Source organism: Salmo salar, chromosome ssa07 (assembly GCF_905237065.1).
Source record: "Salmo salar chromosome ssa07, Ssal_v3.1, whole genome shotgun sequence".
NCBI lineage: Eukaryota > Metazoa > Chordata > Actinopteri > Salmoniformes > Salmonidae > Salmo > Salmo salar.
This window is the reverse complement of record NC_059448.1, coordinates 63,120,976-63,145,954: the sequence shown is the minus strand read 5'-3', so window position 1 is coordinate 63,145,954 and position 24,979 is coordinate 63,120,976. Positions and strand designations below refer to the sequence as shown.

General features: G+C 49.3%; 1 pseudogene; it reads left to right on the top strand.

The window, feature by feature from the left end:
- The window catches only part of LOC106593594 (CCR4-NOT transcription complex subunit 2-like), an 88,034-nt pseudogene extending 63,413 nt beyond the window's left edge, over positions 1-24,621 (top strand).
- Positions 24,622-24,979: the final 358 nt, after the last annotated feature.

The following is a 24,979-nucleotide window of genomic DNA, read 5'->3' as shown; positions in this document are numbered from 1 at the left end:
TCTCTGTCGCTCGCGCTCTGTCGCTCGCTTCTGTCGCTTCTTCGTCGCCTCTCTGTCGCTTCTCTCTCTGTCGCTTTCCTCTGTCGCCTCTCTCTGTCGCCTTCTCTGTCGCCTCTCTGTCGCTTTCTCTCTGTCGCTTCTCTCTCTGTCGCTCTCTCTCTCTGTCGCGCTCTCTCTCTCTGTCGCCTCTCTCTGTCGCCGTTGTCGCTCGCCTCTCTGTGGTCTCTCTCTGTCGCCCTCTCTCTGTCGCTCTCTCTCTCTGTCGCTCTCTCTCTGTCGCTTTCTCTCTCTCTCTGTCGCTTTCTCTCTCTCTCTGTCGCTTTCTTCTCTCTGTCGCTCTCTCTCTCTCTGTCGCTTCTCTCTCTCTCTGTCGCTCTCTCCCTCTCTCTGTCGCTCTCTCTCTCTCTGTCGCTCTCTCTCTCTCTGTCGCCTTCTCCTCTCTGTCGCCTTCTCTCTCTGTCGCCTTTCTCTCTCTGTCGCTTCTCTCTCTCTCTGTCGCCTTTCTCTCCCTGTCGCTTCTCGCTCTCTGTCGCTTTCTCTCGCCCTTCTCTCTCTGTCGCTTCCCTCTCTCTGTCGCTCTCTCTCTCTGTCGCTTCTCTCTCTCGCTCTCCGTCGCTTCCTCTTGCCTCCCGTCGCCTTCCTCCCTCTCGCCGCCTCTCGCGCTCTCGCTTTCTCCCTGTCGCCTCTTCGCTCGCTTTCTCCTGTCGCGCTCTGTCGCGCTTTCCCTGTCGCCGCTTTCCTGTCGCCGCTTTCTCCTTGTCGCGCTTTCTCCGTCGCGCTTTCCTTGTCGCCGCTTTCTCTCTGTCGCCGCTTTCCTCTGTCGCCGCTTCCCTCTGTCGCTCGCTCTCTGTCGCCGCTCTCTTCCTGTCGCTCGCTTCTCGCTCCGCCTGTCGCGCCTTTCGCTTTCTCTCTGGCGCTTCCTCCCTGTCGCTCGCTTCTCCCTCCCCCTGTCGCTTCTCTCTCTCTCTCTCCCTGTCGCTCTCTCTCTCTCTCTCTCTCTCTGTCGCTTCTCTCTCTCTCTCTGTCGCTCTCTCTCTCTCTCTCCCTGTCGCTTTCTCTCTCTCTCTCTCTCCTGTCGCTTCTCTCTCTCTCTCTCCCTGTCGCTTCTCTCTCTCTCTCTCTCCCTGTCGCTTCTCTCTCTCTCTCCTGTCGCTCTCTCTCTCCCCTGTCGCTCTCTCTCTCTCTGTCGCTCTCTCTCTCTCCTGTCGCCTCTCTCTCTCTCCCTGTCGCTCCCCTCCCTGTCGCTCTCTCTCTCTCTCTCCCTGTCGCTCTCTCTCTCTCTCCCTGTCGCTCTCTCTCTCTCTCCCTTGTCGCTCTCTCTCTCTCCCCTGTCGCTCTCTCTCTCTCCCTGTCGCTCTCTCGCTCTCTCTCCCTGTCGCTCTCTCGCTCTCTCTCCCTGTCGCTCTCTCTCGCTCTCTCTCTCGCTCTCGCGCTCGCTCTCGCTCTCGCTCTTGCTCTCCCTGTCGCTCTCTCTCTCTCCGTCGCTCTCTCTCTCTCTCTCTCCCTGTCGCTCTCTCTCTCCTTGTCTCCTCTTCCTCTCGTCTTCCACATACTGAGACTGTAGTGTGGACTAGCCTAGCCTGTTGTCACGAGAATTTTCAATCCTAATGATAACTAAACAATTATTTAAGCTTTGACCAATCCCCGAGGTTTGTAAGACCCTGGATTTAATAATAATTAGGCAAAGACTCAGCTTCTGCAAAAGGTCCGCAAGGTTTATTCAGAGAACGTTCTGAAGTCAAAAATGAAAGACGTAATTTTATAACTCCCACCCCCCCACCCACTTACATGCACACACAGACAGTAGGTGGGCTGTATCTTTCCCCACAGTCCACATTCTTCCTTTATCACTACCAAGCTGGCAGTTCCATACCGTTCCCTCCCTCCCTAGATTACAGGGACCTTGACAGGGTCTCTTTCCTGTCGTACGTTTTTCAGACTTCCAACCAGGTCAGGTCACGTATAGTTCAATTGTCCTCTGTTTTCTCAGTCCCACATTTCTCACCCTTAACTTGTCTTAACCAAACCTTATTGGAATTTAGTCTAATCATCCTAATACATTTTACATAGTCTAGTAATTACGTTACAGGGTGGAATTCTTTAGTCATACTTTAATCATATAAATTCCCTTATCGCCTGTAGACTAGCCTAGCCTGTAGACTAGCCTAGCCTGTAGACTAGCCTAGCCTTGTAGCCTAGACTGTAGCGTAGCCTAGACTATTATTCACCCTCTTCTCTTTGTCTCTTAATTATGTGGAGAATGATGAATGTGAAGACATATCTACTACATTATCCTGAAGGTGTGTTTAGTGGTCTGAGAATAGGAGTCAACTAAGCAGTTTCAATCTCATCTTCCTCCTCTTCTCTGCACTTCCTCTCCTTTTCTCATCTGTCATCACTTTGATTCTTCCCCAGTGTAGCTAATTAGTCCTCACACTACAGTACAGAGGAAGTAGTCCACCTCTGTTCTGTCTCCATGGAGATGGTGTGTAAATCTGTTATATATGACAACAATAGATAAGTGTATATGTGTGTGTGTGTGTGGTAGTTATGCCATCTCTCTAGCTAACCCATTAGGATCAGTTCAGTGCATTAATAAGGGCTTTCTATCCAGCACAAGGTCGAATGTTTTCATTGGATGAAAGGGCTGTTTTGAACAACCTGATTGGCCTGCAGATTCCCATTTGGCATGGGGGGGTGGGGATGTTTTGAAATGCACTCCTCACAGCTGAGCAAACACCATTACCTGTTAGAAAACAGTTTGGAAGTCATCGCTCCCTCCTAATGTAACACGTTGGTCATTTAGCCAGAGGAGACTTCTGTCGGTTGTATTCCCCAGTCTCTATTGTAGGATTACAGCAACCAGTGCTGATCTGGGATCAGTGTAGCCTTTTCTATCATCATTATATGGCCATGGGGAACCTGATTCTAGATCAGCACCTTGAGACTGAGAATACAGTCCTTTACAGGTCTTCACTGTGCCCCGTCTGCAGTCAAAGGCAACAGTGGAAGCCTTCTATCCTTAGTAGTTTCTATGTCAAACTCTACCAGACACAGTGCTATTAAATGTCTGTTATTAGTCTAATCAATGACATGAAATTAGCCTTGAAACAGGGAGAAATTACCTTTAGCTTGGTACAGAGTCAGATCATGTGATGACTGTGGTGCTCTGTGATGACTGTGGTGCTCTGTGATGACTGACTGTGGTGCTCTATGATGACCATGTAGTGACTGGTGCTCTGTGATGACCCATTATTACTAGGCTACCTACCGTATGTCATTATGACTGCCTTAGGGTGTTATGGGGGTTTGGACTTTTAGGTACTTTTCTATATTGCGTGGTCAAAGACTTAACAAATTGAAACAGGAATTAAAGTGAAATGGTGTGTGTTTCTCTCTCCATGCTTCAGTATGTCCATGTTTGTAATTTGCCCTGGATAAGGGCTTCTGCTGAATGAGTAAAATGTGAAATTGAATTCCGACTGAAATAGTGTCTCTGTTTCAGTATGTCGGGGTTTGGAATGAACCGGAATCCATCGTTCGGGATGAACAACTCGTTACCCAGCAACATCTTCAATGGAACAGGTGATGTTCAGGACATTGATTGGCTGTCTGATTGATACCCTTCTTCATTGATGACAGAAAGCCATCAATGAATTGTAGTAATTTGATCATTTTTTGTGGTTTGTTTCTGTAACTGACTAGAGGTTTGATATGAGGCTCTGGAACACCTTGTTTTATCTGTCAAGTGGGAGACGCTGAAATGCTTTTTAAATAGATTGGGAGGTGACTTGACTAACTGTTCTCTTGTCCTGTCTCTCTTCCTGCTGTAGACGGGAGTGAAAACGTGACGGGTCTGGACTTGTCAGACTTCCCAGCGTTAGCAGACCGAGTCGGAGGGAAGGAGGTGGAAACCCCACTCCTCTCCTCAACCCACTGGCTGGGAGGGCTCCTTATGGTGAGACCCCCACTCCTCTCCTCAACCCACTGGTTCTCTGTGGTGAGACCCCCCACTCCTCTCCTCAACCCACTGGTTCTCTATGGTGAGACCCCCCCACTCCTCTCCTCAACCCACTGGTTCTCTATGGTGAGACCCCCACTCCTCTCCTCAACCCACTGGTTCTCTATGGTGAGACCCCCCACTCCTCTCCTCAACCCACTGGTTCTCTATGGTGAGACCCCCCACTCCTCTCCTCAACCCACTGGTTCTCTATGGTGAGACCCCCCACTCCTCTCCTCAACCCACTGGTTCTCTGTGGTGAGACCCCCCCACTCCTCTCCTCAACCCACTGGTTCTCTATGGTGAGACCCCCCCACTCCTCTCCTCAACCCACTGGTTCTCTATGGTGAGACCCCCCACTCCTCTCCTCAACCCACTGGTTCTCTATGGTGAGACCCCCCCACTCCTCTCCTCAACCCACTGGTTCTCTATGGTGAGACCCCCCCCACTCCTCTCCTCAACCCACTGGTTCTCTATGGTGTGACCCCCCACTCCTCTCCTCAACCCACTGGTTCTCTATGGTGAGACCCCCCACTCCTCTCCTCAACCCACTGGTTCTCTATGGTGAGACCCCCCACTCCTCTCCTCAACCCACTGGTTCTCTATGGTGAGACCCCCCCACTCCTCTCCTCAACCCACTGGTTCTCTATGGTGAGACCCCCCCACTCCTCTCCTCAACCCACTGGTTCTCTATGGTGAGACCCCCCACTCCTCTCCTCAACCCACTGGTTCTCTATGGTGAGACCCCCCCACTCCTCTCCTCAACCCACTGGTTCTCTATGGTGAGACCCCCCCACTCCTCTCCTCAACCCACTGGTTCTCTATGGTGAGACCCCCCACTCCTCTCCTCAACCCACTGGTTCTCTATGGTGAGACCCCCCACTCCTCTCCTCAACCCACTGGTTCTCTATGGTGAGACCCCCCACTCCTCTCCTCAACCCACTGGTTCTCTATGGTGAGACCCCCCCCACTCCTCTCCTCAACCCACTGGTTCTCTATGGTGAGACCCCCCCCCACCCTCTCCTCAACCCACTGGTTCTCTATGGTGAGACCCCCCCACTCCTCTCCTCAACCCACTGGTTCTCTATGGTGAGACCCCCTCTCCTCAACCCACTGGTTCTCTATGGTGAGACCCCCCTCTCCTCAACCCACTGGTTCTCTATGGTGAGACCCCCCACTCCTCTCCTCAACCCACTGGTTCTCTATGGTGAGAGTGTGTGTCCCAGTCTGTGAGAAAATAAAACATGTTTACCTTTGCTTCTGGGTTGCTGGGATGCGGTGATATTGATCGTTGTCTTCCAGAGCGATAAGATATTCTGTATTTACCTGAGCTACAGCCTGTCCTCCTGTACTGCAGTTGGAATGGTCACCAAACCCTCAAACGAACAGTCCCAAGACTTTTCCATCCATAACGAGGACTTCCCTGCACTGCCTGGTCCCAACTACAAGGACGCCACGTCGAACAACGACGACAGCAAAACGGTGAGTCGTACATCTCTAGGAGGAACTCAGTCCCCATCCATTTGGTGTTATTCCTACTGCGGGGAGTTGATCAGAGTTATGTGTGACTAATGTTGCTCAGCTCTGAGGCTTCGTCAATGTGTAGAGAGACCTGGAACTAAACTAGGACAAACTAAGTTATTATTGATTGATGTTGTAGTAGCAGGGGGTATGAGAGCTGCTGGGGAAATCAACACGGTTACTGTCTGAAACAGCCTCTCTAATGGAATGAGAGGGAGAAGGATGAGGGACTTGTGAACTGCTGTTTACTCTGGATATGGCTTCTGAAATCCATTGTAGGAGGGCTGTTTAATGAAGCCAGTGTTCGTTTCCCCTTTTCTCTTCTGAAGAAGTAGAGTTCTATTTATCCCACAGGAAGCAGTTCAGTTTAGTGAAGACCGCTCAGTAGTGGACTGTATCTTTAGTGTTCGGAGGAGAACAACCGCACAGGGAAAGATACTGGGACTCTAACAGGATTCTTCCTCCCTCTGTAGAATGTACTCTTTCACTATGCCTCTTCATCCCTCTCCAGAATCTAAACTCTTCTCTTCCTGTCCCTTTCTCCAGAATCTTCTTCTTCTCTTCCTGTCCCTTTCTCCAGAATCTTCTTCTCTTCCTGTCCCTTTCTCCAGAATCTTCTTCTTCTCTTCCTGTCCCTTTCTCCAGAATCTTCTTCTTCTCTTCCTGTCCCTTTCTCCAGAATCTTCTTCTCTTCCTGTCCCTTTCTCCAGAATCTTCTTCTTCTCTTCCTGTCCCTTTCTCCAGAATCTTCTTCTTCTCTTCCTGTCCCTCTCTCCAGAATCTTCTTCTCTTCCTGTCCCTTTCTCCAGAATCTTCTTCTCTTCCTGTCCCTTTCTCCAGAATCTTCTTCTCTTCCTGTCCCTTTCTCCAGAATCTTCTTCTCTTCCTGTCCCTTTCTCCAGAATCTTCTTCTCTTCCTGTCCCTTTCTCCAGAATCTTCTTCTTCTCTTCCCGTCCCTCTCTCCAGAATCTTCTTCTTCTCTTCCCGTCCCTCTCTCCAGAATCTACTCTTCTTCTCTTCCTGTCCCTTTCTCCAGAATCTACTCTTCTTCTCTTCCCGTCCCTTTCTCCAGAATCTACTCTTCTTCTCTTCCTGTCCCTCTCTCCAGAATCTTCTTCTTCTCTTCCTGTCCCTCTCTCCAGAATCTTCTTCTTCTCTTCCTGTCCCTTTCTCCAGAATCTTCTTCTCTTCCTGTCCCTTTCTCCAGAATCTTCTTCTCTTCCTGTCCCTTTCTCCAGAATCTTCTTCTTCTCTTCCTGTCCCTTTCTCCAGAATCTTCTTCTTCTCTTCCTGTCCCTTTCTCCAGAATCTTCTTCTTCTCTTCCTGTCCCTTTCTCCAGAATCTTCTTCTTCTCTTCCTGTCCCTTTCTCCAGAATCTTCTTCTCTTCCTGTCCCTTTCTCCAGAATCTTCTTCTCTTCCTGTCCCTCTCTCCAGAATCTTCTTCTCTTCCTCTTCCTGTCCCTCTCTCCAGAATCTACTCTTCTTCTCTTCCTGTCCCTTTCTCCAGAATACTCTTCTTCTCTTCCTGTCCCTTTCTCCAGAATCTACTCTTCTTCTCTTCCTGTCCCTCTCTCCAGAATTCTTCTTCTCTTCCTGTCCCTCTCTCCAGAATCTTCTTCTTCTCTTCCCGTCCCTCTCTCCAGAATCTTCTTCTTCTCTTCCCGTCCCTCTCTCCACAATCTACTCTTCTTCTCTTCCTGTCCCTTTCTCCAGAATCTACTCTTCTTCTCTTCCCGTCCCTTTCTCCAGAATCTACTCTTCTTCTCTTCCTGTCCCTCTCTCCAGAATCTTCTTCTTCTCTTCCTGTCCCTTTCTCCAGAATCTTCTTCTTCTCTTCCTGTCCCTTTCTCCAGAATCTTCTTCTCTTCCTGTCCCTTTCTCCAGAATCTTCTTCTTCTCTTCCTGTCCCTCTCTCCAGAATCTTCTTCTTCTCTTCCTGTCCCTTTCTCCAGAATCTTCTTCTCTTCCTGTCCCTTTCTCCAGAATCTTCTTCTTCTCTTCCTGTCCCTTTCTCCAGAATCTTCTTCTTCTCTTCCTGTCCCTTTCTCCAGAATCTTCTTCTTCTCTTCCTGTCCCTTTCTCCAGAATCTTCTTCTTCTCTTCCTGTCCCTTTCTCCAGAATCTTCTTCTTCTCTTCCTGTCCCTTTCTCCAGAATCTTCTTCTCTTCCTGTCCCTTTCTCCAGAATCTTCTTCTTCTCTTCCCGTCCCTCTCTCCAGAAACTTCTTCTCTTCCCGTCCCTCTCTCCACAATCTAAACCCTTCTCTTTCTGTCACCTCTTTCAGAATCTAAACTCTTCAGGTAAGACTTCCAGCAGCACAGACGGGCCCAAGTTCCCCGGGGACAAGAGCTCAACAGCCCAGAACAACAACCAGTTGAAGAAAGGCATACAGGTGTTACCAGACGGTGAGACTCCATTCCTCTCTTTCTCTCTTTCTCTCTCTCTCTCTTGTTCTCGTACTCTTTCTCTCTCCTTCACTCCATCCAACCTTTCACCTGTCACAGGACCTCTAATGACTAGGGAGACCTGTGTAGTCGAGGACTAGGGAGACCTGTGTAGTCGATGACTAGGGAGACCTGTGTAGTCGATGACTAGGGAGACCTGTGTAGTCGATGACTAGGGAGACCTGTGTAGACCAATACGGATTACAGAGGAAGAACCAGCCGTGATCTGCCCAACGATGCCTCTATCAGACGGTCTCCATGCATTTTCTGCACGCTTTGACAACCACGTGGACCCGGGTGTGAGAGCCGTCACTGACCCAGCTCAATCTCTGAGGCCGACGTGAGAAGGGTCTTTAATCAGGTCCCACAAGGCCGCGGGCCCCGACGGTATTCCAGGGCCCATTCTCAGAGCATGCGAAGAACCGCTGGCAGGCATGTTCCCAGTCATTTTCAACCTCTCATTGTCCCAGTCTGTTAATCCCACATGTTTTAACATGACCACCATGATTCCTGTTCCTAACAACTCTAAGGCTTCATGCCACAATGACTACCAACCTGTAGCAGTCACTTCTGTAATCATGGAACGCTTTGATAGGCTGGTTATGACACACATTCACTCCAGCCCCCTAGACCCACCCCCAATTTGCATACCGCCCCAACAGATCCATAGATGACCCAATCTCAGTTGCTCTCCTCACTCCCCTCACCCACCTAGATAAGAGGGATACCAATGTGAAAATGCTGTTCATTGACTACAGCTCAGCGTTCAACATCATAGTCCCTTTCAAGCTCGTCACCAAGTTTAGGATTCTGGGTCTGAACACCTCCCCCTGCAACTGGATCTTGGACTTTCTGACGGGGCAACCCCAGGTGGGGAGGGTAGGCAGCATCACCTCCGCCACGCTGACCCTTAACACAGGGGCCCCACAGGGGTGTGTGCTTAGTCCCCTCCTGTACTCCCTGTTATTCCACTATTAAGTTAGCTGCCGACGTGACGGTGGTAGGCCTGATCACCGGCGACGATGAGTCAGCCTACAGTAATCTGACAGTGTAGTGCTGGAGCAACAACCTCTCCCTCAACAGCAACAAGACCAAGGAGCTGATCGTGAACTACGGGGGGAGCATGCCCCTCCACATCGATGGGGCGCCAGTGGAGCGGGTAGACGGCTTCAATTCCACGGTGTCTAAATCACTAAAGACTTAAAATGGTCCAAACATGCACTCATTCGTTAACAAGACGTGGCAGTGCCCCCCCCCCCAGGAGGTTGTAAAAGTTTGTCATGGGCCCTCCTATCGTCAAGAGGATATACAGCAGTACCATTGAGAGCATATTGACTGGCTGCATCACTGCTTGGTATGGTGATAGCACCGCCCTGGATCGCATGGCGTTACAGAGGTTTGTGCTGACAGCCCAGTACATCACTGCTTGGTATGGCGATAGCACCGCCCTGGATCGCATGGCGCTACAGAGGTTTGTGCGGACAGCCCAGTACATCACTGCTTGGTATGGCGATAGCACCGCCCTGGATCGCATGGCGCTACAGAGGTTTGTGGGACAGCCCAGTACATCACTGCTTGGTATGGTGATAGCACCGCCCTGGATCGCATGGCGTTACAGAGGTTTGTGCGGACAGCCCAGTACATCACTGCTTGGTATGGCGATAGCACCGCCCTGGATCGCATGGCGCTACAGAGGTTTGTGCTGACAGCCCAGTACATCACTGCTTGGTATGGCGATAGCACCGCCCTGGATCGCATGGCGCTACAGAGGTTTGTGCTGACAGCCCAGTACATCACTGCTTGGTATGGCGATAGCACCGCCCTGGATCGCATGGCGCTACAGAGGTTTGTGCTGACAGCCCAGTACATCACTGCTTGGTATGGCGATAGCACCGCCCTGGATCGCATGGCGCTACAGAGGTTTGTGCGGACAGCCCAGTACATCACTGCTTGGTATGGCGATAGCACCGCCCTGGATCGCATGGCGCTACAGAGGTTTGTGCTGACAGCCCAGTACATCACTGCTTGGTATGGCGATAGCACCGCCCTGGATCGCATGGCGCTACAGAGGTTTGTGCGGACAGCCCAGTACATCACTGCTTGGTATGGCGATAGCACCGCCCTGGATCGCATGGCGCTACAGAGGTTTGTGCTGACAGCCCAGTACATCACTGGGGCCGAGCTACATGCCACTTTTTAAATATTTCCTCTATATAGTATGCTTTCTTACTTTGTATTTCCTATTTCTTGTGTATTTCCTATTTCTTGTGTATTTCATATTTCCTTTTCTTGTTTGTTTTTTTCTAGTAATGCGTTATTGATTACTGCATTGTGTTTAGAGCTACAGAAAGGCATTTGACTGTAGTTGTTCAGGTGACATTAAAACGTTTTAACTAAGACTTTTCCATGGTCATGTGGTCAGGAAAAATGTAACCTTTTTATCCGTATCATCAGCCGGGCACGAAGGTCAACGTTCAACACTAATTCCTGTAGTTAATAGACGGGGTCACACACACACACACACACACACACACGAGGGTCCCGTCCTCATTGGTCTTTCCTCTCCTCCCCCTCCAGGTCGCGTGACGAACATTCCCGGGGGCATGGTAACAGACCAGTTTGGGATGATTGGCTTGTTAACGTTCATCAGGGCAGCGGAGACAGACCCGGGCATGGTGCACCTAGCACTGGGCAGTGACCTGACAACACTAGGACTCAACCTCAACTCGCCAGAGTAAGTCTGGTCGTCTCTAGGACGTGTAGAAACCATCCCAACAGGACCGTGGAATAACTGATCCAGGAGCAGTGAAGGCTGATCCAGGAGCAGTGAAGGCTGATCCAGGAGCAGTGAAGGCTGATCCAGAAAGGCTGATCCAGGAGCAGTGAAGGCTGATCCAGGAGCAGTGAAGGCTGATCCAGGAGCAGTGAAGGCTGCAGCCGTAGTTAGACTCTGACTTATGGAGTCAGACAGAGTGACGCTTCATTATCCATCAGTAGATACAGTATAATAAACTGTCTGATGGGCTGTGAGGAGTAGCTGCTGTCTGTCTGTCTGATGGGCTGTGAGGAGTAGCCGCTGTCTGTCTGTCTGATGTGCTGTGAGGGGTAGCTGCTGTCTGTCTGTCTGGGCTGTGAGGAGTAGCCGCTGTCTGTCTGTCTGATGTGCTGTGAGGAGTAGCCGCTGTCTGTCTGTCTGATGTGCTGTGAGGAGTAGCTGCTGTCTGTCTGTCTGATGTGCTGTGAGGAGTAGCTGCTGTCTGTCTGTCTGATGGGCTGTGAGGAGTAGCTGCTGTCTGTCTGTCTGTATGATGTGCTGTGAGGAGTAGCTGCTGTCTGTCTGTCTGATGTGCTGTGAGGAGTAGCTGCTGTCTTTCTGTCTGATGTGCTGTGAGGAGTAGCTGCTGTCTTTCTGTCTGATGGGCTGTGAGGAGTAGCTGCTGTCTGTCTGTCTGTCGGTCTGATGGGCTGTGAGGAGTAGCTGCTGTCTGTTTGTCTGGGCTGTGAGGAGTAGCTGATCAGTTTGGCTGATCTCTACTATAGCAGTCCTTCTGAAGATAATAGAGAGACAGTTTGGCTGATCTCTACTATAGCAGTCCTTCTGAAGATAGAGAGACAGTTTGGCTGATCTCTACTATAGCAGTCCTTCTGAAGATAATAGAGACAGTTTGGCTGATCTCTACTGTAGCAGTCCTTCTGAAGATAATAGTGACAGTTTGGCTGATCTCTACTATAGCAGTCCTTCTGAAGATAATAGAGACAGTTTGGCTGATCTCTACTATAGCAGTCCTTCTGAAGATAATAGAGACAGTTTGGCTGATCTCTACTATAGCAGTCCTGAAGATAATAGAGACAGTTTGGCTGATCTCTACTATAGCAGTCCTTCTGAAGATAGTGACAGTTTGGCTGATCTCTACTATAGCAGTCCTTCTGAAGATAATAGAGTGACAGTTTGGCTGATCTCTACTATAGCAGTCCTTCTGAAGATAAAGAGTGACAGTTTGGCTGATCTCTACTATAGCAGTCCTTCTGAAGATAATAGTGACAGTTTGGCTGATCTCTACTATAGCAGTCCTTCTGAAGATAATAGAGACAGTTTGGCTGATCTCTACTATAGCAGTCCTTCTGAAGATAAGCGACAGTTTGGCTGATCTCTACTATAGCAGTCCTTCTGAAGATAATAGAGTGACAGTTTGGCTGATCTCTACTATAGCAGTCCTTCTGAAGATAATAGAGACAGTTTGGCTGATCTCTACTATAGCAGTCCTTCTGAAGATAATAGTGACAGTTTGGCTGATCTCTACTATAGCAGTCCTTCTGAAGATAATAGTGACAGTTTGGCTGATCTCTACTATAGCAGTCCTTCTGAAGATAATAGTGACAGTTTGGCTGATCTCTACTATAGCAGTCCTTCTGAAGATAATAGAGTGACAGTTTGGCTGATCTCTACTATAGCAGTCCTTCTGAAGATAATAGTGACAGTTTGGCTGATCTCTACTATAGCAGTCCTGAAGATAATAGAGACAGTTTGGCTGATCTCTACTATAGCAGTCCTTCTGAAGATAGAGAGACAGTTTGGCTGATCTCTACTATAGCAGTCCTTCTGAAGATAATAGAGTGACAGTTTGGCTGATCTCTACTATAGCAGTCCTTCTGAAGATAATAGAGTGACAGTTTGGCTGATCTCTACTATAGCAGTCCTTCTGAAGATAATAGAGTGACAGTTTGGCTGATCTCTACTATAGCAGTCCTTCTGAAGATAATAGAGTGACAGTTTGGCTGATCTCTACTATAGCAGTCCTTCTGAAGATAATAGAGTGACAGTTTGGCTGATCTCTACTATAGCAGTCCTTCTGAAGATAATAGAGAGACAGTTTGGCTGATCTCTACTATAGCAGTCCTTCTGAAGATAATAGAGTGACAGTTTGGCTGATCTCTACTATAGCAGTCCTTCTGAAGATAATAGAGTGACAGTTTGGCTGATCTCTACTATAGCAGTCCTTCTGAAGATAATAGAGACAGTTTGGCTGATCTCTACTATAGCAGTCCTTCTGAAGATAATAGTGACAGTTTGGCTGATCTCTACTATAGCAGTCCTTCTGAAGATAATAGAGTGACAGTTTGGCTGATTTCTATTATAGCAGTCCTGAAGATAATAGAGACAGTTTGGCTGATCTCTACTATAGCAGTCCTTCTGAAGATAATAGTGACAGTTTGGCTGATCTCTACTATAGCAGTCCTGAAGATAATAGAGACAGTTTGGCTGATCTCTACTATAGCAGTCCTTCTGAAGATAATAGTGACAGTTTGGCTGATCTCTACTATAGCAGTCCTTCTGAAGATAATAGTGACAGTTTGGCTGATCTCTACTATAGCAGTCCTTCTGAAGATAATAGAGTGACAGTTTGGCTGATCTCTACTATAGCAGTCCTTCTGAAGATAATAGAGACAGTTTGGCTGATCTCTACTATAGCAGTCCTTCTGAAGATAGAGTGACAGTTTGGCTGATCTCTACTATAGCAGTCCTTCTGAAGGTAATAGAGTGACAGTTTGGCTGATCTCTACTATAGCAGTCCTTCTGAAGATAATAGTGACAGTTTGGCTGATCTCTACTATAGCAGTCCTTCTGAAGATAATAGAGACAGTTTGGCTGATCTCTACTATAGCAGTCCTTCTGAAGATAATAGAGTGACAGTTTGGCTGATCTCTACTATAGCAGTCCTTCTGAAGATAATAGTGACAGTTTGGCTGATCTCTACTATAGCAGTCCTTCTGAAGATAATAGAGACAGTTTGGCTGATCTCTACTATAGCAGTCCTTCTGAAGATAATAGAGACAGTTTGGCTGATCTCTACTATAGCAGTCCTTCTGAAGGTAATAGAGTGACAGTTTGGCTGATCTCTACTATAGCAGTCCTTCTGAAGATAATAGAGTGACAGTTTGGCTGATCTCTACTATAGCAGTCCTTCTGAAGATAATAGTGACAGTTTGGCTGATCTCTACTATAGCAGTCCTTCTGAAGATAATAGTGACAGTTTGGCTGATCTCTACTATAGCAGTCCTTCTGAAGATAATAGAGACAGTTTGGCTGATCTCTACTATAGCAGTCCTTCTGAAGATAATAGAGACAGTTTGGCTGATCTCTACTATAGCAGTCCTTCTGAAGATAATAGTGACAGTTTGGCTGATCTCTACTATAGCAGTCCTTCTGAAGATAATAGAGAGACAGTTTGGCTGATCTCTACTATAGCAGTCCTTCTGAAGATAATAGAGTGACAGTTTGGCTGATCTCTACTATAGCAGTCCTTCTGAAGATAATAGAGTGACAGTTTGGCTGATCTCTACTATAGCAGTCCTTCTGAAGATAATAGAGACAGTTTGGCTGATCTCTACTATAACAGTCCTTCTGAAGATAATAGTGACAGTTTGGCTGATCTCTACTATAGCAGTCCTTCTGAAGATAATAGTGACAGTTTGGCTGATCTCTACTATAGCAGTCCTTCTGAAGATAATAGAGACAGTTTGGCTGATCTCTACTATAGCAGTCCTTCTGAAGATAATAGAGACAGTTTGGCTGATCTCTACTATAGCAGTCCTTCTGAAGATAATAGAGACAGTTTGGCTGATCTCTACTATAGCAGTCCTTCTGAAGATAATAGAGAGACAGTTTGGCTGATCTCTACTATAGCAGTCCTTCTGAAGATAATAGAGAGACAGTTTGGCTGATCTCTACTATAGCAGTCCTTCTGAAGATAATAGAGACAGTTTGGCTGATCTCTACTATAGCAGTCCTTCTGAAGATAATAGTGACAGTTTGGCTGATCTCTACTATAGCAGTCCTGAAGATAATAGAGCCAGTTTGGCTGATCTCTACTATAGCAGTCCTTCTGAAGATAATAGTGACAGTTTGGCTGATCTCTACTATAGCAGTCCTTCTGAAGATAATAGAGAGACAGTTTGGCTGATTGAGTGTTCCAACTCAACACTCCTTTGAAGGAGAGTCTCTCCCCCAACTCAGACGGGTTATTACAGGAATGGGGGAGTAGAACGGGCTGTTACGGGAACGGGGAGTAGAACGGGCTGTTACGGGAACGGGGAGTAGAACGGGCTGTTACGGGAACGGGGAGTAGAACGGGCTGTTACGGGAGGAACGGTTGGGAGTAGAACGGGCTGTTACGGGAGCGGGAGTGGAACGGGCTGTTACGGGGAGTGGAACGGGCTGTTACGGGAAGGGAGTGGAACGGGCTGTTACGGGAAAGGGAGTGGAACGGGCTGTTACGGAGGGGAGTGGAACGGGCTGTTACGGGGAGTGGAACGGGCTGTTACGGGGAGTGGAACGGGCTGTTACGGAGGGAACGGGGCGAGGAGTGGCAGAAGTCTTTCACACATCTGTAAACCTCTCTTGGCATCTCCCTCCTCCAGTCATAAGAAGATGAGCAGTCTTTATTAACCAGTCATCCTGCTACATGTTCTGTTTCAGCCTGTCAGCCTGAGAGCAGTAGCAGACAGCTGTTCTGCTGTAGTCTCCTGAAAAACACACTCGCTGGACAATAGGCTGCTGTTATGTCCAATTCTTTCATTTTAATCTAAAAATGAAAAGAATGACACGCCATTGTAACCTGTTAACATGGCAACACAATGATGTGACAGTATCAACATGACCACTTTCTTGTCCTTCAGAAACCTGTACCCCAAGTTTGCATCACCCTGGGCGTCAGCACCGTGTCGACCCCAGGACATCGGTACGTATCCTACCCAGCCAGAGTGCTCTGGAGGTGGGATAGATTCTGCCCATTTCCCCGTCTGGTTCTCTCTAACCACTTCTCTCTTTACTTCCAGACTTCCATGTTCCATCTGAGTATTTAACCAACATTCACATAAGGGACAAGGTATGTACCTCAGACACAGAATAAACACACCCAGGGTTGGGTTGCTGTTGGCCAACATGGCCACAACACACCACCATTCACCCTTATGGCAGCCCTCCTCACCTCTCTGATTCAGAGGGGTTGGGTTAAATGAGGAAGCCCCCCTCACCTCTCTGATTCGGAGGGGTTGGGTTAAATGAGGAAGCCCTCTCACCTCTCTGATTCAGAGGGGTTGGGTTAAATGAGGAAGCCCTCCTCACCTCTCTGATTCAGAGGGGTTGGGTTAAATGAGGAAGCCCTCCTCACCTCTCTGATTCAGAGGGGTTGGGTTAAATGAGGAAGCCCTCCTCACCTCTCTGATTCAGAGGGGTTGGGTTAAATGAGGAAGCCCTCCTCACCTCTCTGATTCAGAGGGGTTGGGTTAAATGAGGAAGCCCTCCTCACCTCTCTGATTCAGAGGGGTTGGGTTAAATGAGGAAGCCCTCCTCACCTCTCTGATTCAGAGGGGTTGGGTTAAATGAGGAAGCCCTCCTCACCTCTCTGATTCAGAGGGGTTGGGTTAAATGAGGAAGCCCCCTCACCTCTCTGATTCAGAGGGGTTGGGTTAAATGAGGAAGCCCCCCCTCACCTCTCTGATTCAGAGGGGTTGGGTTAAATGAGGAAGCCCTCCTCACCTCTCTGATTCAGAGGGGTTGGGTTAAATGAGGAAGCCCTCCTCACCTCTCTGATTCAGAGGGGTTGGGTTAAATGAGGAAGCCCTCCTCACCTCTCTGATTCAGAGGGGTTGGGTTAAATGAGGAAGCCCTCCTCACCTCTCTGATTCAGAGGGGTTGGGTTAAATGAGGAAGCCCCCTCACCTCTCTGATTCAGAGGGGTTGGGTTAAATGAGGAAGCCCTCCTCACCTCTCTGATTCAGAGGGGTTGGGTTAAATGAGGAAGCCCCCTCACTCTCTGATTCAGAGGGGTTGGGTTAAATGAGGAAGCCCTCCTCACCTCTCTGATTCAGAGGGGTTGGGTTAAATGAGGAAGCCCCCCTCACCTCTCTGATTCAGAGGGGTTGGGTTAAATGAGGAAGCCCCCCTCACCTCTCTGATTCAGAGGGGTTGGGTTAAATGAGGAAGCCCTCCTCACCTCTCTGATTCAGAGGGGTTGGGTTAAATGAGGAAGCCCCCCTCACCTCTCTGATTCAGAGGGGTTGGGTTAAATGAGGAAGCCCTCCTCACCTCTCTGATTCAGAGGGGTTGGGTTAAATGAGGAAGCCCTCCTCACCTCTCTGATTCAGAGGGGTTGGGTTAAATGAGGAAGCCCTCCTCACCTCTCTGATTCAGAGGGGTTGGGTTAAATGAGGAAGCCCTCCTCACCTCTCTGATTCAGAGGGGTTGGGTTAAATGAGGAAGCCCTCCTCACCTCTCTGATTCAGAGGGGTTGGGTTAAATGAGGAAGACAGCTGACTAGGTTTCCCTCCAAGCAGACAGTCTCCTGAACACGGTCCATTCTGATCTAGCACCAAGTCACTGATACACCGGTCCATTCTGATCTAGCACCAAGTCACTGATACACCGGTCCATTCTGATCTAGCACCAAGTCACTGATACACCGGTCCATTCTGATCTAGCACCAAGTCTACTGATACACGGTCCATTCTGATCTAGCACCAAGTCACTGATACACCGGTCCATTCTGATCTAGCACCAAGTCACTGATACACCGGTCCATTCTGATCTAGCACCAAGTCACTGATACACCGGTCCATTCTGATCTAGCACCAAGTCACTGATACACCGGTCCATTCTAAACACATCGTTATCACACCTTCATCTAAGTTGTTCATTAAGGATGGTTAAAGTACTTTTTCTAACCAGCTCAATGTAACGTTGTTGTTTTGGCCCTCGTATTATTGGCCCCTCTGTTTGAGTGCACTAGCAACACCAAACAAGCATTGTTGTAACTGCTCTGTCCACTGAGAGTTGAATCATCTTTTTATCTAGCATGGTTGTGATAAGAACGGCACGGTTAGCTTCTGTTGATGGTGCCAGGTAGAGGAATAGATCAATAACCTGTTGCCTCTCCCCCTTTCTCTCCTCTCTCTCCCCCTTTCTCCCCTTTCTCTCCTCTCTCTCCCCCTTTCTCTCCTCTCTCTCCCCCTTTCTCTCCTCTCTCCCCTTTCTCTCCTCTCTCTCCCCCTTTCTCTCCTCTCTCTCCCCCTTTCTCCTCTCTCCTCTCTCTCCCCCTTTCTCTCCTCTCTTCCCCTTTCTCTCCTCTCTCTCCCTCTCCCCTTTCTCTTCTCTCTCTCTCGCCCCCCTTTCTCTCCTCTCTCTCTCGCCCCCTTTTCTCGCCCCTTCTCTCCTCTCTCTCTGCCCTTCCTCCTCTCCTCTCCCCTCCTCTCCTCCTCTCCCTCTCCTCCTTCCAGCTTGCTGCAATCAAACTGTCTCGTTATGGAGAGGACCTGCTGTTCTATCTGTACTACATGAATGGAGGAGACCTCCTCCAGCTGCTGGCTGCAGTAGAGCTGTACGTATACAGACAGACACACTGTGTGAAGGATGCTCCTCAGCTGGGCTAGCTAGTGTCTGCTATGGTAACAGGCTTGGTGAGGTGTTTGTTTTACTCACCTTTTCTTGTCAACAAGCGCCCTCCTCTGGGTTTTAGTGGTACTGACATGTAACATGAAGCAGAAAATACCTCTGTGGTCAGACCCCTTCTGCCACCTCTATGTAGTCACTCCCCTTCTGCCACCTCTATGTAGTCTGATCCCCCTTCTGCCACTTCTATGTAGTCAGGTCCCCTTCTGCCACCTCTATGTAGTCGGGTCCCCTTCTGCCACCTCTATGTAGTCGGGTCCCCTTCTGCCACCTCTATGTAGTCAGTCCCCTTCTGCCACCTCTATGTAGTCAGTCCCCTTCTGCCACCTCTATGTAGTCAGTCCCCTTCTGCCACCTCTATGTAGTCAGGCCCCTTCTGCCACCTCTATGTAGTCAGTCCCCTTCTGCCACCTCTATGTAGTCAGTCCCCTTCTGCCACCTCTATGTAGTCAGTCCCCTTCTGCCACCTCTATGTAGTCAGTCCCCTTCTGCCACCTCTATGTAGTCAGGTCCCCTTCTGCCACCTCTATGTAGTCGGCCCCTTCTGCCACCTCTGTAGTCAGGCCCCTTCTGCCACCTCTATGTAGTCGGCCCCTTCTGCCACCTCTATGTAGTCAGGCCCCTTCTGCCACCTCTATGTAGTCAGGCCCCTTCTGCCACCTCTATGTAGTCAGGCCCCTTCTGCCACCTCTATGTAGTCAGGCCCCTTCTGCCACCTCTATGTAGTCAGGCCCCTTCTGCCACCTCTATGTAGTCACTCCCCTTCTGCCACCTCTATGTAGTCAGCCCCTTCTGCCACCTCTATGTAGTCAGGCCCCTTCTGCCACCTCTATCAGGCCCCTTCTGCCACCTCTATGTAGTCACTCCCCTTCTGCCACCTCTATGTAGTCAGCCCCTTCTGCCACCTCTATGTAGTCAGCCCCTTCTGCCACCTCTATGTAGTCAGCCCCTTCTGCCACCTCTATGTAGTCAGCCCCTTCTGCCACCTCTATGTAGTAGGCCCCTTCTGCCACCTCTATGTAGTCAGCCCCTTCTGCCACCTCTATGTAGTCAGGCCCCCTTCTGCCACCTCTATGTAGTCAGGCCCCCCTTCTGCCACCTCTATGTAGTCAGGCCCCCTTCTGCCACCTCTATGTAGTCACTCCCCTTCTGCCACCTCTATGTAGTCACTCCCCTTCTGCCACCTCTATGTAGTCCCCTTCTTGCCACGCCCTCTATGTAGTGGCACTCCTTCTGCCACTATGTAGTCAGCTCCCCTTCTGCCACCTCTGTAGTCAGTCCCCTTCTGCCACCTCTATGTAGTCAGGCCCCCTTCTGCCACCTCTATGTAGTCAGGGCCCCCTTCTGCCACCTCTATGTAGTCAGGGCCCCCTTCTGCCACCTCTATGTAGTCAGGGCCCCCTTCTGCCACCTCTATGTAGTCAGGCCCCCTTCTGCCACCTCTATGTAGTCAGGTCCCCTTCTGCCACCTCTATGTAGTCAGGCCCCCTTCTGCCACCTCTATGTAGTCAGGCCCCCTTCTGCCACCTCTATGTAGTCAGGCCCCCTTCTGCCACCTCTATGTAGTCAGGCCCCCTTCTGCCACCTCTATGTAGTCAGGCCCCCCTTCTGCCACCTCTATGTAGTCAGGCCCCCTTCTGCCACCTCTATGTAGTCAGGCCCCCTTCTGCCACCTCTATGTAGTCAGGCCCCCTTCTGCCACCTCTATGTAGTCAGGCCCCCCTTCTGCCACCTCTATGTAGTCAGGCCCCCTTCTGCCACCTCTATGTAGTCAGGCCCCCTTCTGCCACCTCTATGTAGTCAGGGCCCCCTTCTGCCACCTCTATGTAGTCAGGCCCCCTTCTGCCACCTCTATGTAGTCAGGCCCCCTTCTGCCACCTCTATGTAGTCAGGCCCCCCTTCTGCCACCTCTATGTAGTCAGGCCCCCTTCTGCCACCTCTATGTAGTCAGGCCCCCTTCTGCCACCTCTATGTAGTCGGGCCCCCTTCTGCCACCTCTATGTAGTCGGGCCCCCTTCTGCCACCTCTATGTAGTCGGGCCCCCTTCTGCCACCTCTATGTAGTCACTCCCCTTCTGCCACCTCTATGTAGTCTTCTTGTCAACAAGCGCCCTCCTCTGGGTTTTAGTGGTACTGACATGTAACATGAAGCAGAAAATACCTCTGTAGTCAGACCCCTTCTGCCACCTCTATGTAGTCAGGCCCCCCTTCTGCCACCTCTATGTAGTCAGGCCCCCTTCTGCCACCTCTATGTAGTCAGGGCCCCCTTCTGCCACCTCTATGTAGTCAGGGCCCCCTTCTGCCACCTCTATGTAGTCAGGGCCCCCTTCTGCCACCTCTATGTAGTCAGGTCCCCCTTCTGCCACCTCTATGTAGTCAGGCCCCCTTCTGCCACCTCTATGTAGTCAGGCCCCCTTCTGCCACCTCTGTGTAGTCAGGCCCCCCTTCTGCCACCTCTGTGTAGTCAGGCCCCCCTTCTGCCACCTCTATGTAGTCAGGCCCCCTTCTGCCACCTCTATGTAGTCAGGCCCCCTTCTGCCACCTCTATGTAGTCAGGCCCCCTTCTGCCACCTCTATGTAGTCAGGCCCCCTTCTGCCACCTCTATGTAGTCAGGCCCCCCTTCTGCCACCTCTATGTAGTCAGGGCCCCCTTCTGCCACCTCTATGTAGTCAGGGCCCCCCTTCTGCCACCTCTATGTAGTCAGGCCCCCTTCTGCCACCTCTATGTAGTCAGGGCCCCCTTCTGCCACCTCTATGTAGTCAGGCCCCCCTTCTGCCACCTCTATGTAGTCAGGCCCCCTTCTGCCACCTCTATGTAGTCAGGCCCCCTTCTGCCACCTCTATGTAGTCAGGCCCCCCTTCTGCCACCTCTATGTAGTCAGGACCCCCTTCTGCCACCTCTATGTAGTCAGGCCCCCCTTCTGCCACCTCTATGTAGTCAGGCCCCCCTTCTGCCACCTCTATGTAGTCAGGCCCCCCTTCTGCCACCTCTATGTAGTCAGGCCCCCTTCTGCCACCTCTATGTAGTCACTCCCCTTCTGCCACCTCTATGTAGTCAGGCCCCCTTCTGCCACCTCTATGTAGTCAGGTCCCCCCTTCTGCCACCTCTATGTAGTCAGGGCCCCCTTCTGCCACCTCTATGTAGTCAGGGTCCCCCTTATGCCACCTCTATGTAGTCAGGTCCCCCTTCTGCCACCTCTATGTAGTCAGCCCCCTTCTGCCACCTCTATGTAGTCAGGTCCCCCTTCTGCCACCTCTATGTAGTCAGGCCCCCTTCTGCCACCTCTATGTAGTCAGGTCCCCTTCTGCCACCTCTATGTAGTCAGGTCCCCTTCTGCCACCTCTATGTAGTCATCCCCCTTCTGCCACCTCTATGTAGTCAGGTCCCCCTTCTGCCACCTCTATGTAGTCAGGTCCCCCTTCTGCCACCTCTATGTAGTCAGGTCCCCCTTCTGCCACCTCTATGTAGTCAGGTCCCCCTTCTGCCACCTCTATGTAGTCAGGTCCCCCTTCTGCCACCTCTATGTAGTCAGGTCCCCTTCTGCCACCTCTACTTCTACTTAATGTAGTTTGTCCTTCAAGTCTTATAAGCAAATGTTACTACCGTATACAATGCTGTGCACTAACATTTGACCCTTAACCTGTATGACCTGTGACCTGTAACCTCAGCTTCAACCGGGACTGGCGGTACCACAAGGAGGAGCGGGTGTGGATCACGCGGGCGCCGGGCATGGAGCCCACTCTGAAGACCAACGCCTATGAGAGAGGCACCTACTACTTCTTTGATTGTCTTAACTGGAGGAAAGTAGCCAAGGTGAAGAACAAAGGCTTGAGGACTGTTACCGTAGTTACAATGCATTCAGAAAGTATTCAGACCTTGACTTTTTCCACATTTCTTTGTTACAGCCTTATTATAAAATGTATTCAATTGTTTTTTCTACACACTCAACCCCATAATGAAAAGCAAAAACCGTTTAGAACTTTTTGCAAATGTATAATAAAAAATTAAAAAACTGAAATATAACATTTATATAAGTATTCAGACCCTTTACTCAGTACTTTGTTGAAGCACCTTTGGCAGCGACTACAGGCGTGAGTTTTCATGGGTAAGTTTGGCACACCTGTATTTGAGGAGTTTCTCCCATTCTTCTCGGGTTCTTGGCCACCTCCCTGACCAAGGCCCTTCTCCCCTGATTGGTCAGTTTGTCCTGGCAGACAGCTCTAGGAGGAGTCTAGGTGGTTCCAAACTTCTTCCATTTAACAATGATGGAGTCTACTGTGTTCTTAGGGACCTTCAATGCTGCAGACGTTTTCTGGTACCCTTCCCCAGATCTGTGCCTCGACACAATCCTGTCTCGGAGCTCTACAGACAATTCCTTAGATCTCATGGCTTGGTTTTTGCTCTGACATGCACTGTCAACTGTGGGACCTTTATATAGACCGGTGTTTGCCTTTCCAGATCATGTCCCAAGTTGTAGAAATATCTCAAGGGTGATCAATGGAAATAGGATGCACTGGAGTTCAATTTCAAGTCTCATGGCAAAGGGTCTGAATACTAATGTAAATAAGGTATTTCAGTTCTTTTATCTTTAATACATTTGAACAAAAAAATTAACCTGTTTTCGCTTTGTCATTATGGTGTATTGTGATGTCATTATGGGGTATTGTGATGTCATTATGGGGTATTGTGATGTCATTATGGGGTATTGTGTGTAGATTGATGAGAAAGAAAACAATGTAATCCATTTTAGAATAAGGCTGTAATGTAACAATGTGGAAAAAGGAAGGGGTCTGAATACTTTCTGAATGCGTTGTAGTTACAACTAGAAATCAGAAATACTGTTTTTTGGGGTTTCAAGGCAAGCTAACAACGGCTTTTCCAATTGCAAAAGTGTATGTGGTTTGGTATTTGAATAGATGTGCTTTGCCATGCAATTGTGGACATGTGTGTTTCCAGCATGGACCCTTGACATCTGGGATCATTCACTCCCAGAGGATTTGTAAACCTGCTGATTTCCCCCCATAGAAAGCTTCTATTGTTCTATCATATGTACAATTTTCTCCACAGGAGAAGCTGTTCTGTATTTACAATGCTGCTTCTGCTGAACACTGCCCTTATCCGCTGCTTCTGCTGAACACTGCCCTTATCCGCTGCTTCTGCTGAACACTGCCCTTATCCGCTGCTTCTGCTGAACACTGCCCTTATCCACTGCTTCTGCTGAACACCGCCCTTATCCACTGCTTCTGCTGAACACTGCCCTTATCCACTGCTTCTGCTGAGCTTCTGCTGAACACTGCCCTTATCCGCTGCTTCTGCTGAACACTGCCCTTATCCGCTGCTTCTGCTGAACACTGCCCTTATCCGCTGCTTCTGCTGAACACTGCCCTTATCCACTGCTTCTGCTGAACACTGCCCTTATCCACTGCTTCTGCTGAACACTGCCCTTATCCACTGCTGTCCCTAAAATCCTTGTTTCTCCCCTCCCTCTCTTTCTAGGAGTTTCATCTGGAATACGAGAAGCTTGAAGAAAGACCCCACGTGCCATCCACCTTCAACTACAACCCAGCTCAGCAAGCCTTCTGAGAGACTTCCTTCCCCTCGTACCCAGTCCACCATGAGATCCTAGACCTGGTTACTCACAGCAGACAGACGGACAGACCTACAGACAGACAATGCCGGTGTGGCTGGCTCAGGCATCCTGCTTTTTATTCCTCGACGATCGACCATCTGGCAAATTGACTTTAGGCCAAATGGAGGGAAACCCGGCGACCATTTTGGCTCCGAGCAGGTCCTTCTTCCCCGAACTGAATGATGTGCCGCCCAATCAGACGCTGGTTTCTCCTTTTTAATCTTTTTTTTTCTTTTCCTCTTTTTCCTGACCTTTTCTCTTTGTTTTGGTTGGTTGTCATTTTGAAAACATTCACAACTTTTTGTTTACACCTCATTCATTAGACCTCCCCATTGGTCACGGAGCACCATGACATCATAATGCACACACACCCCCTCTGACAGTAACAGAACAAGGTTGATCTGTCATTATCCATCAGAAGTGTTGAAAGAACACGGTGACATGCAGATAATACCTCAACACAATGTTACTCCAGCAGAGTGGAAAACCCACTGACAGACTGACACAGACAAGAGGCCAGGAGAAAATGCAATGTTCATATTGTAGCTCTATTTCGTAATAAAAGAACACAAAAGATGTTTGTGGATTTGTTAATATGTGAAGACGAGACCCATAATCGTTCAGTTTGGATATATCATTAACTCTCAAACACACATTTTTTTTTCTCCTGTTTATTCCCTCATTCGTTCCCTTTCCACCCACCATTTCTCTGCCCCTTTTCTGCCTACAAGAATGATCCACCAATCAGTGACGGACAGCTGGAGGTTGTCTATATTCACTGAGCCTCATCCTCCTTCCAGGGATGAACAGGAGGAGAACCAACTGAAGTCTTTGTTACCATTTTGTAATAAAAGGAGGGGGGGCTTACAGGCATCACAGATGAATAAAGAGATGTATGTTTGATGTGTATATATTATATATATGACATCTATTTT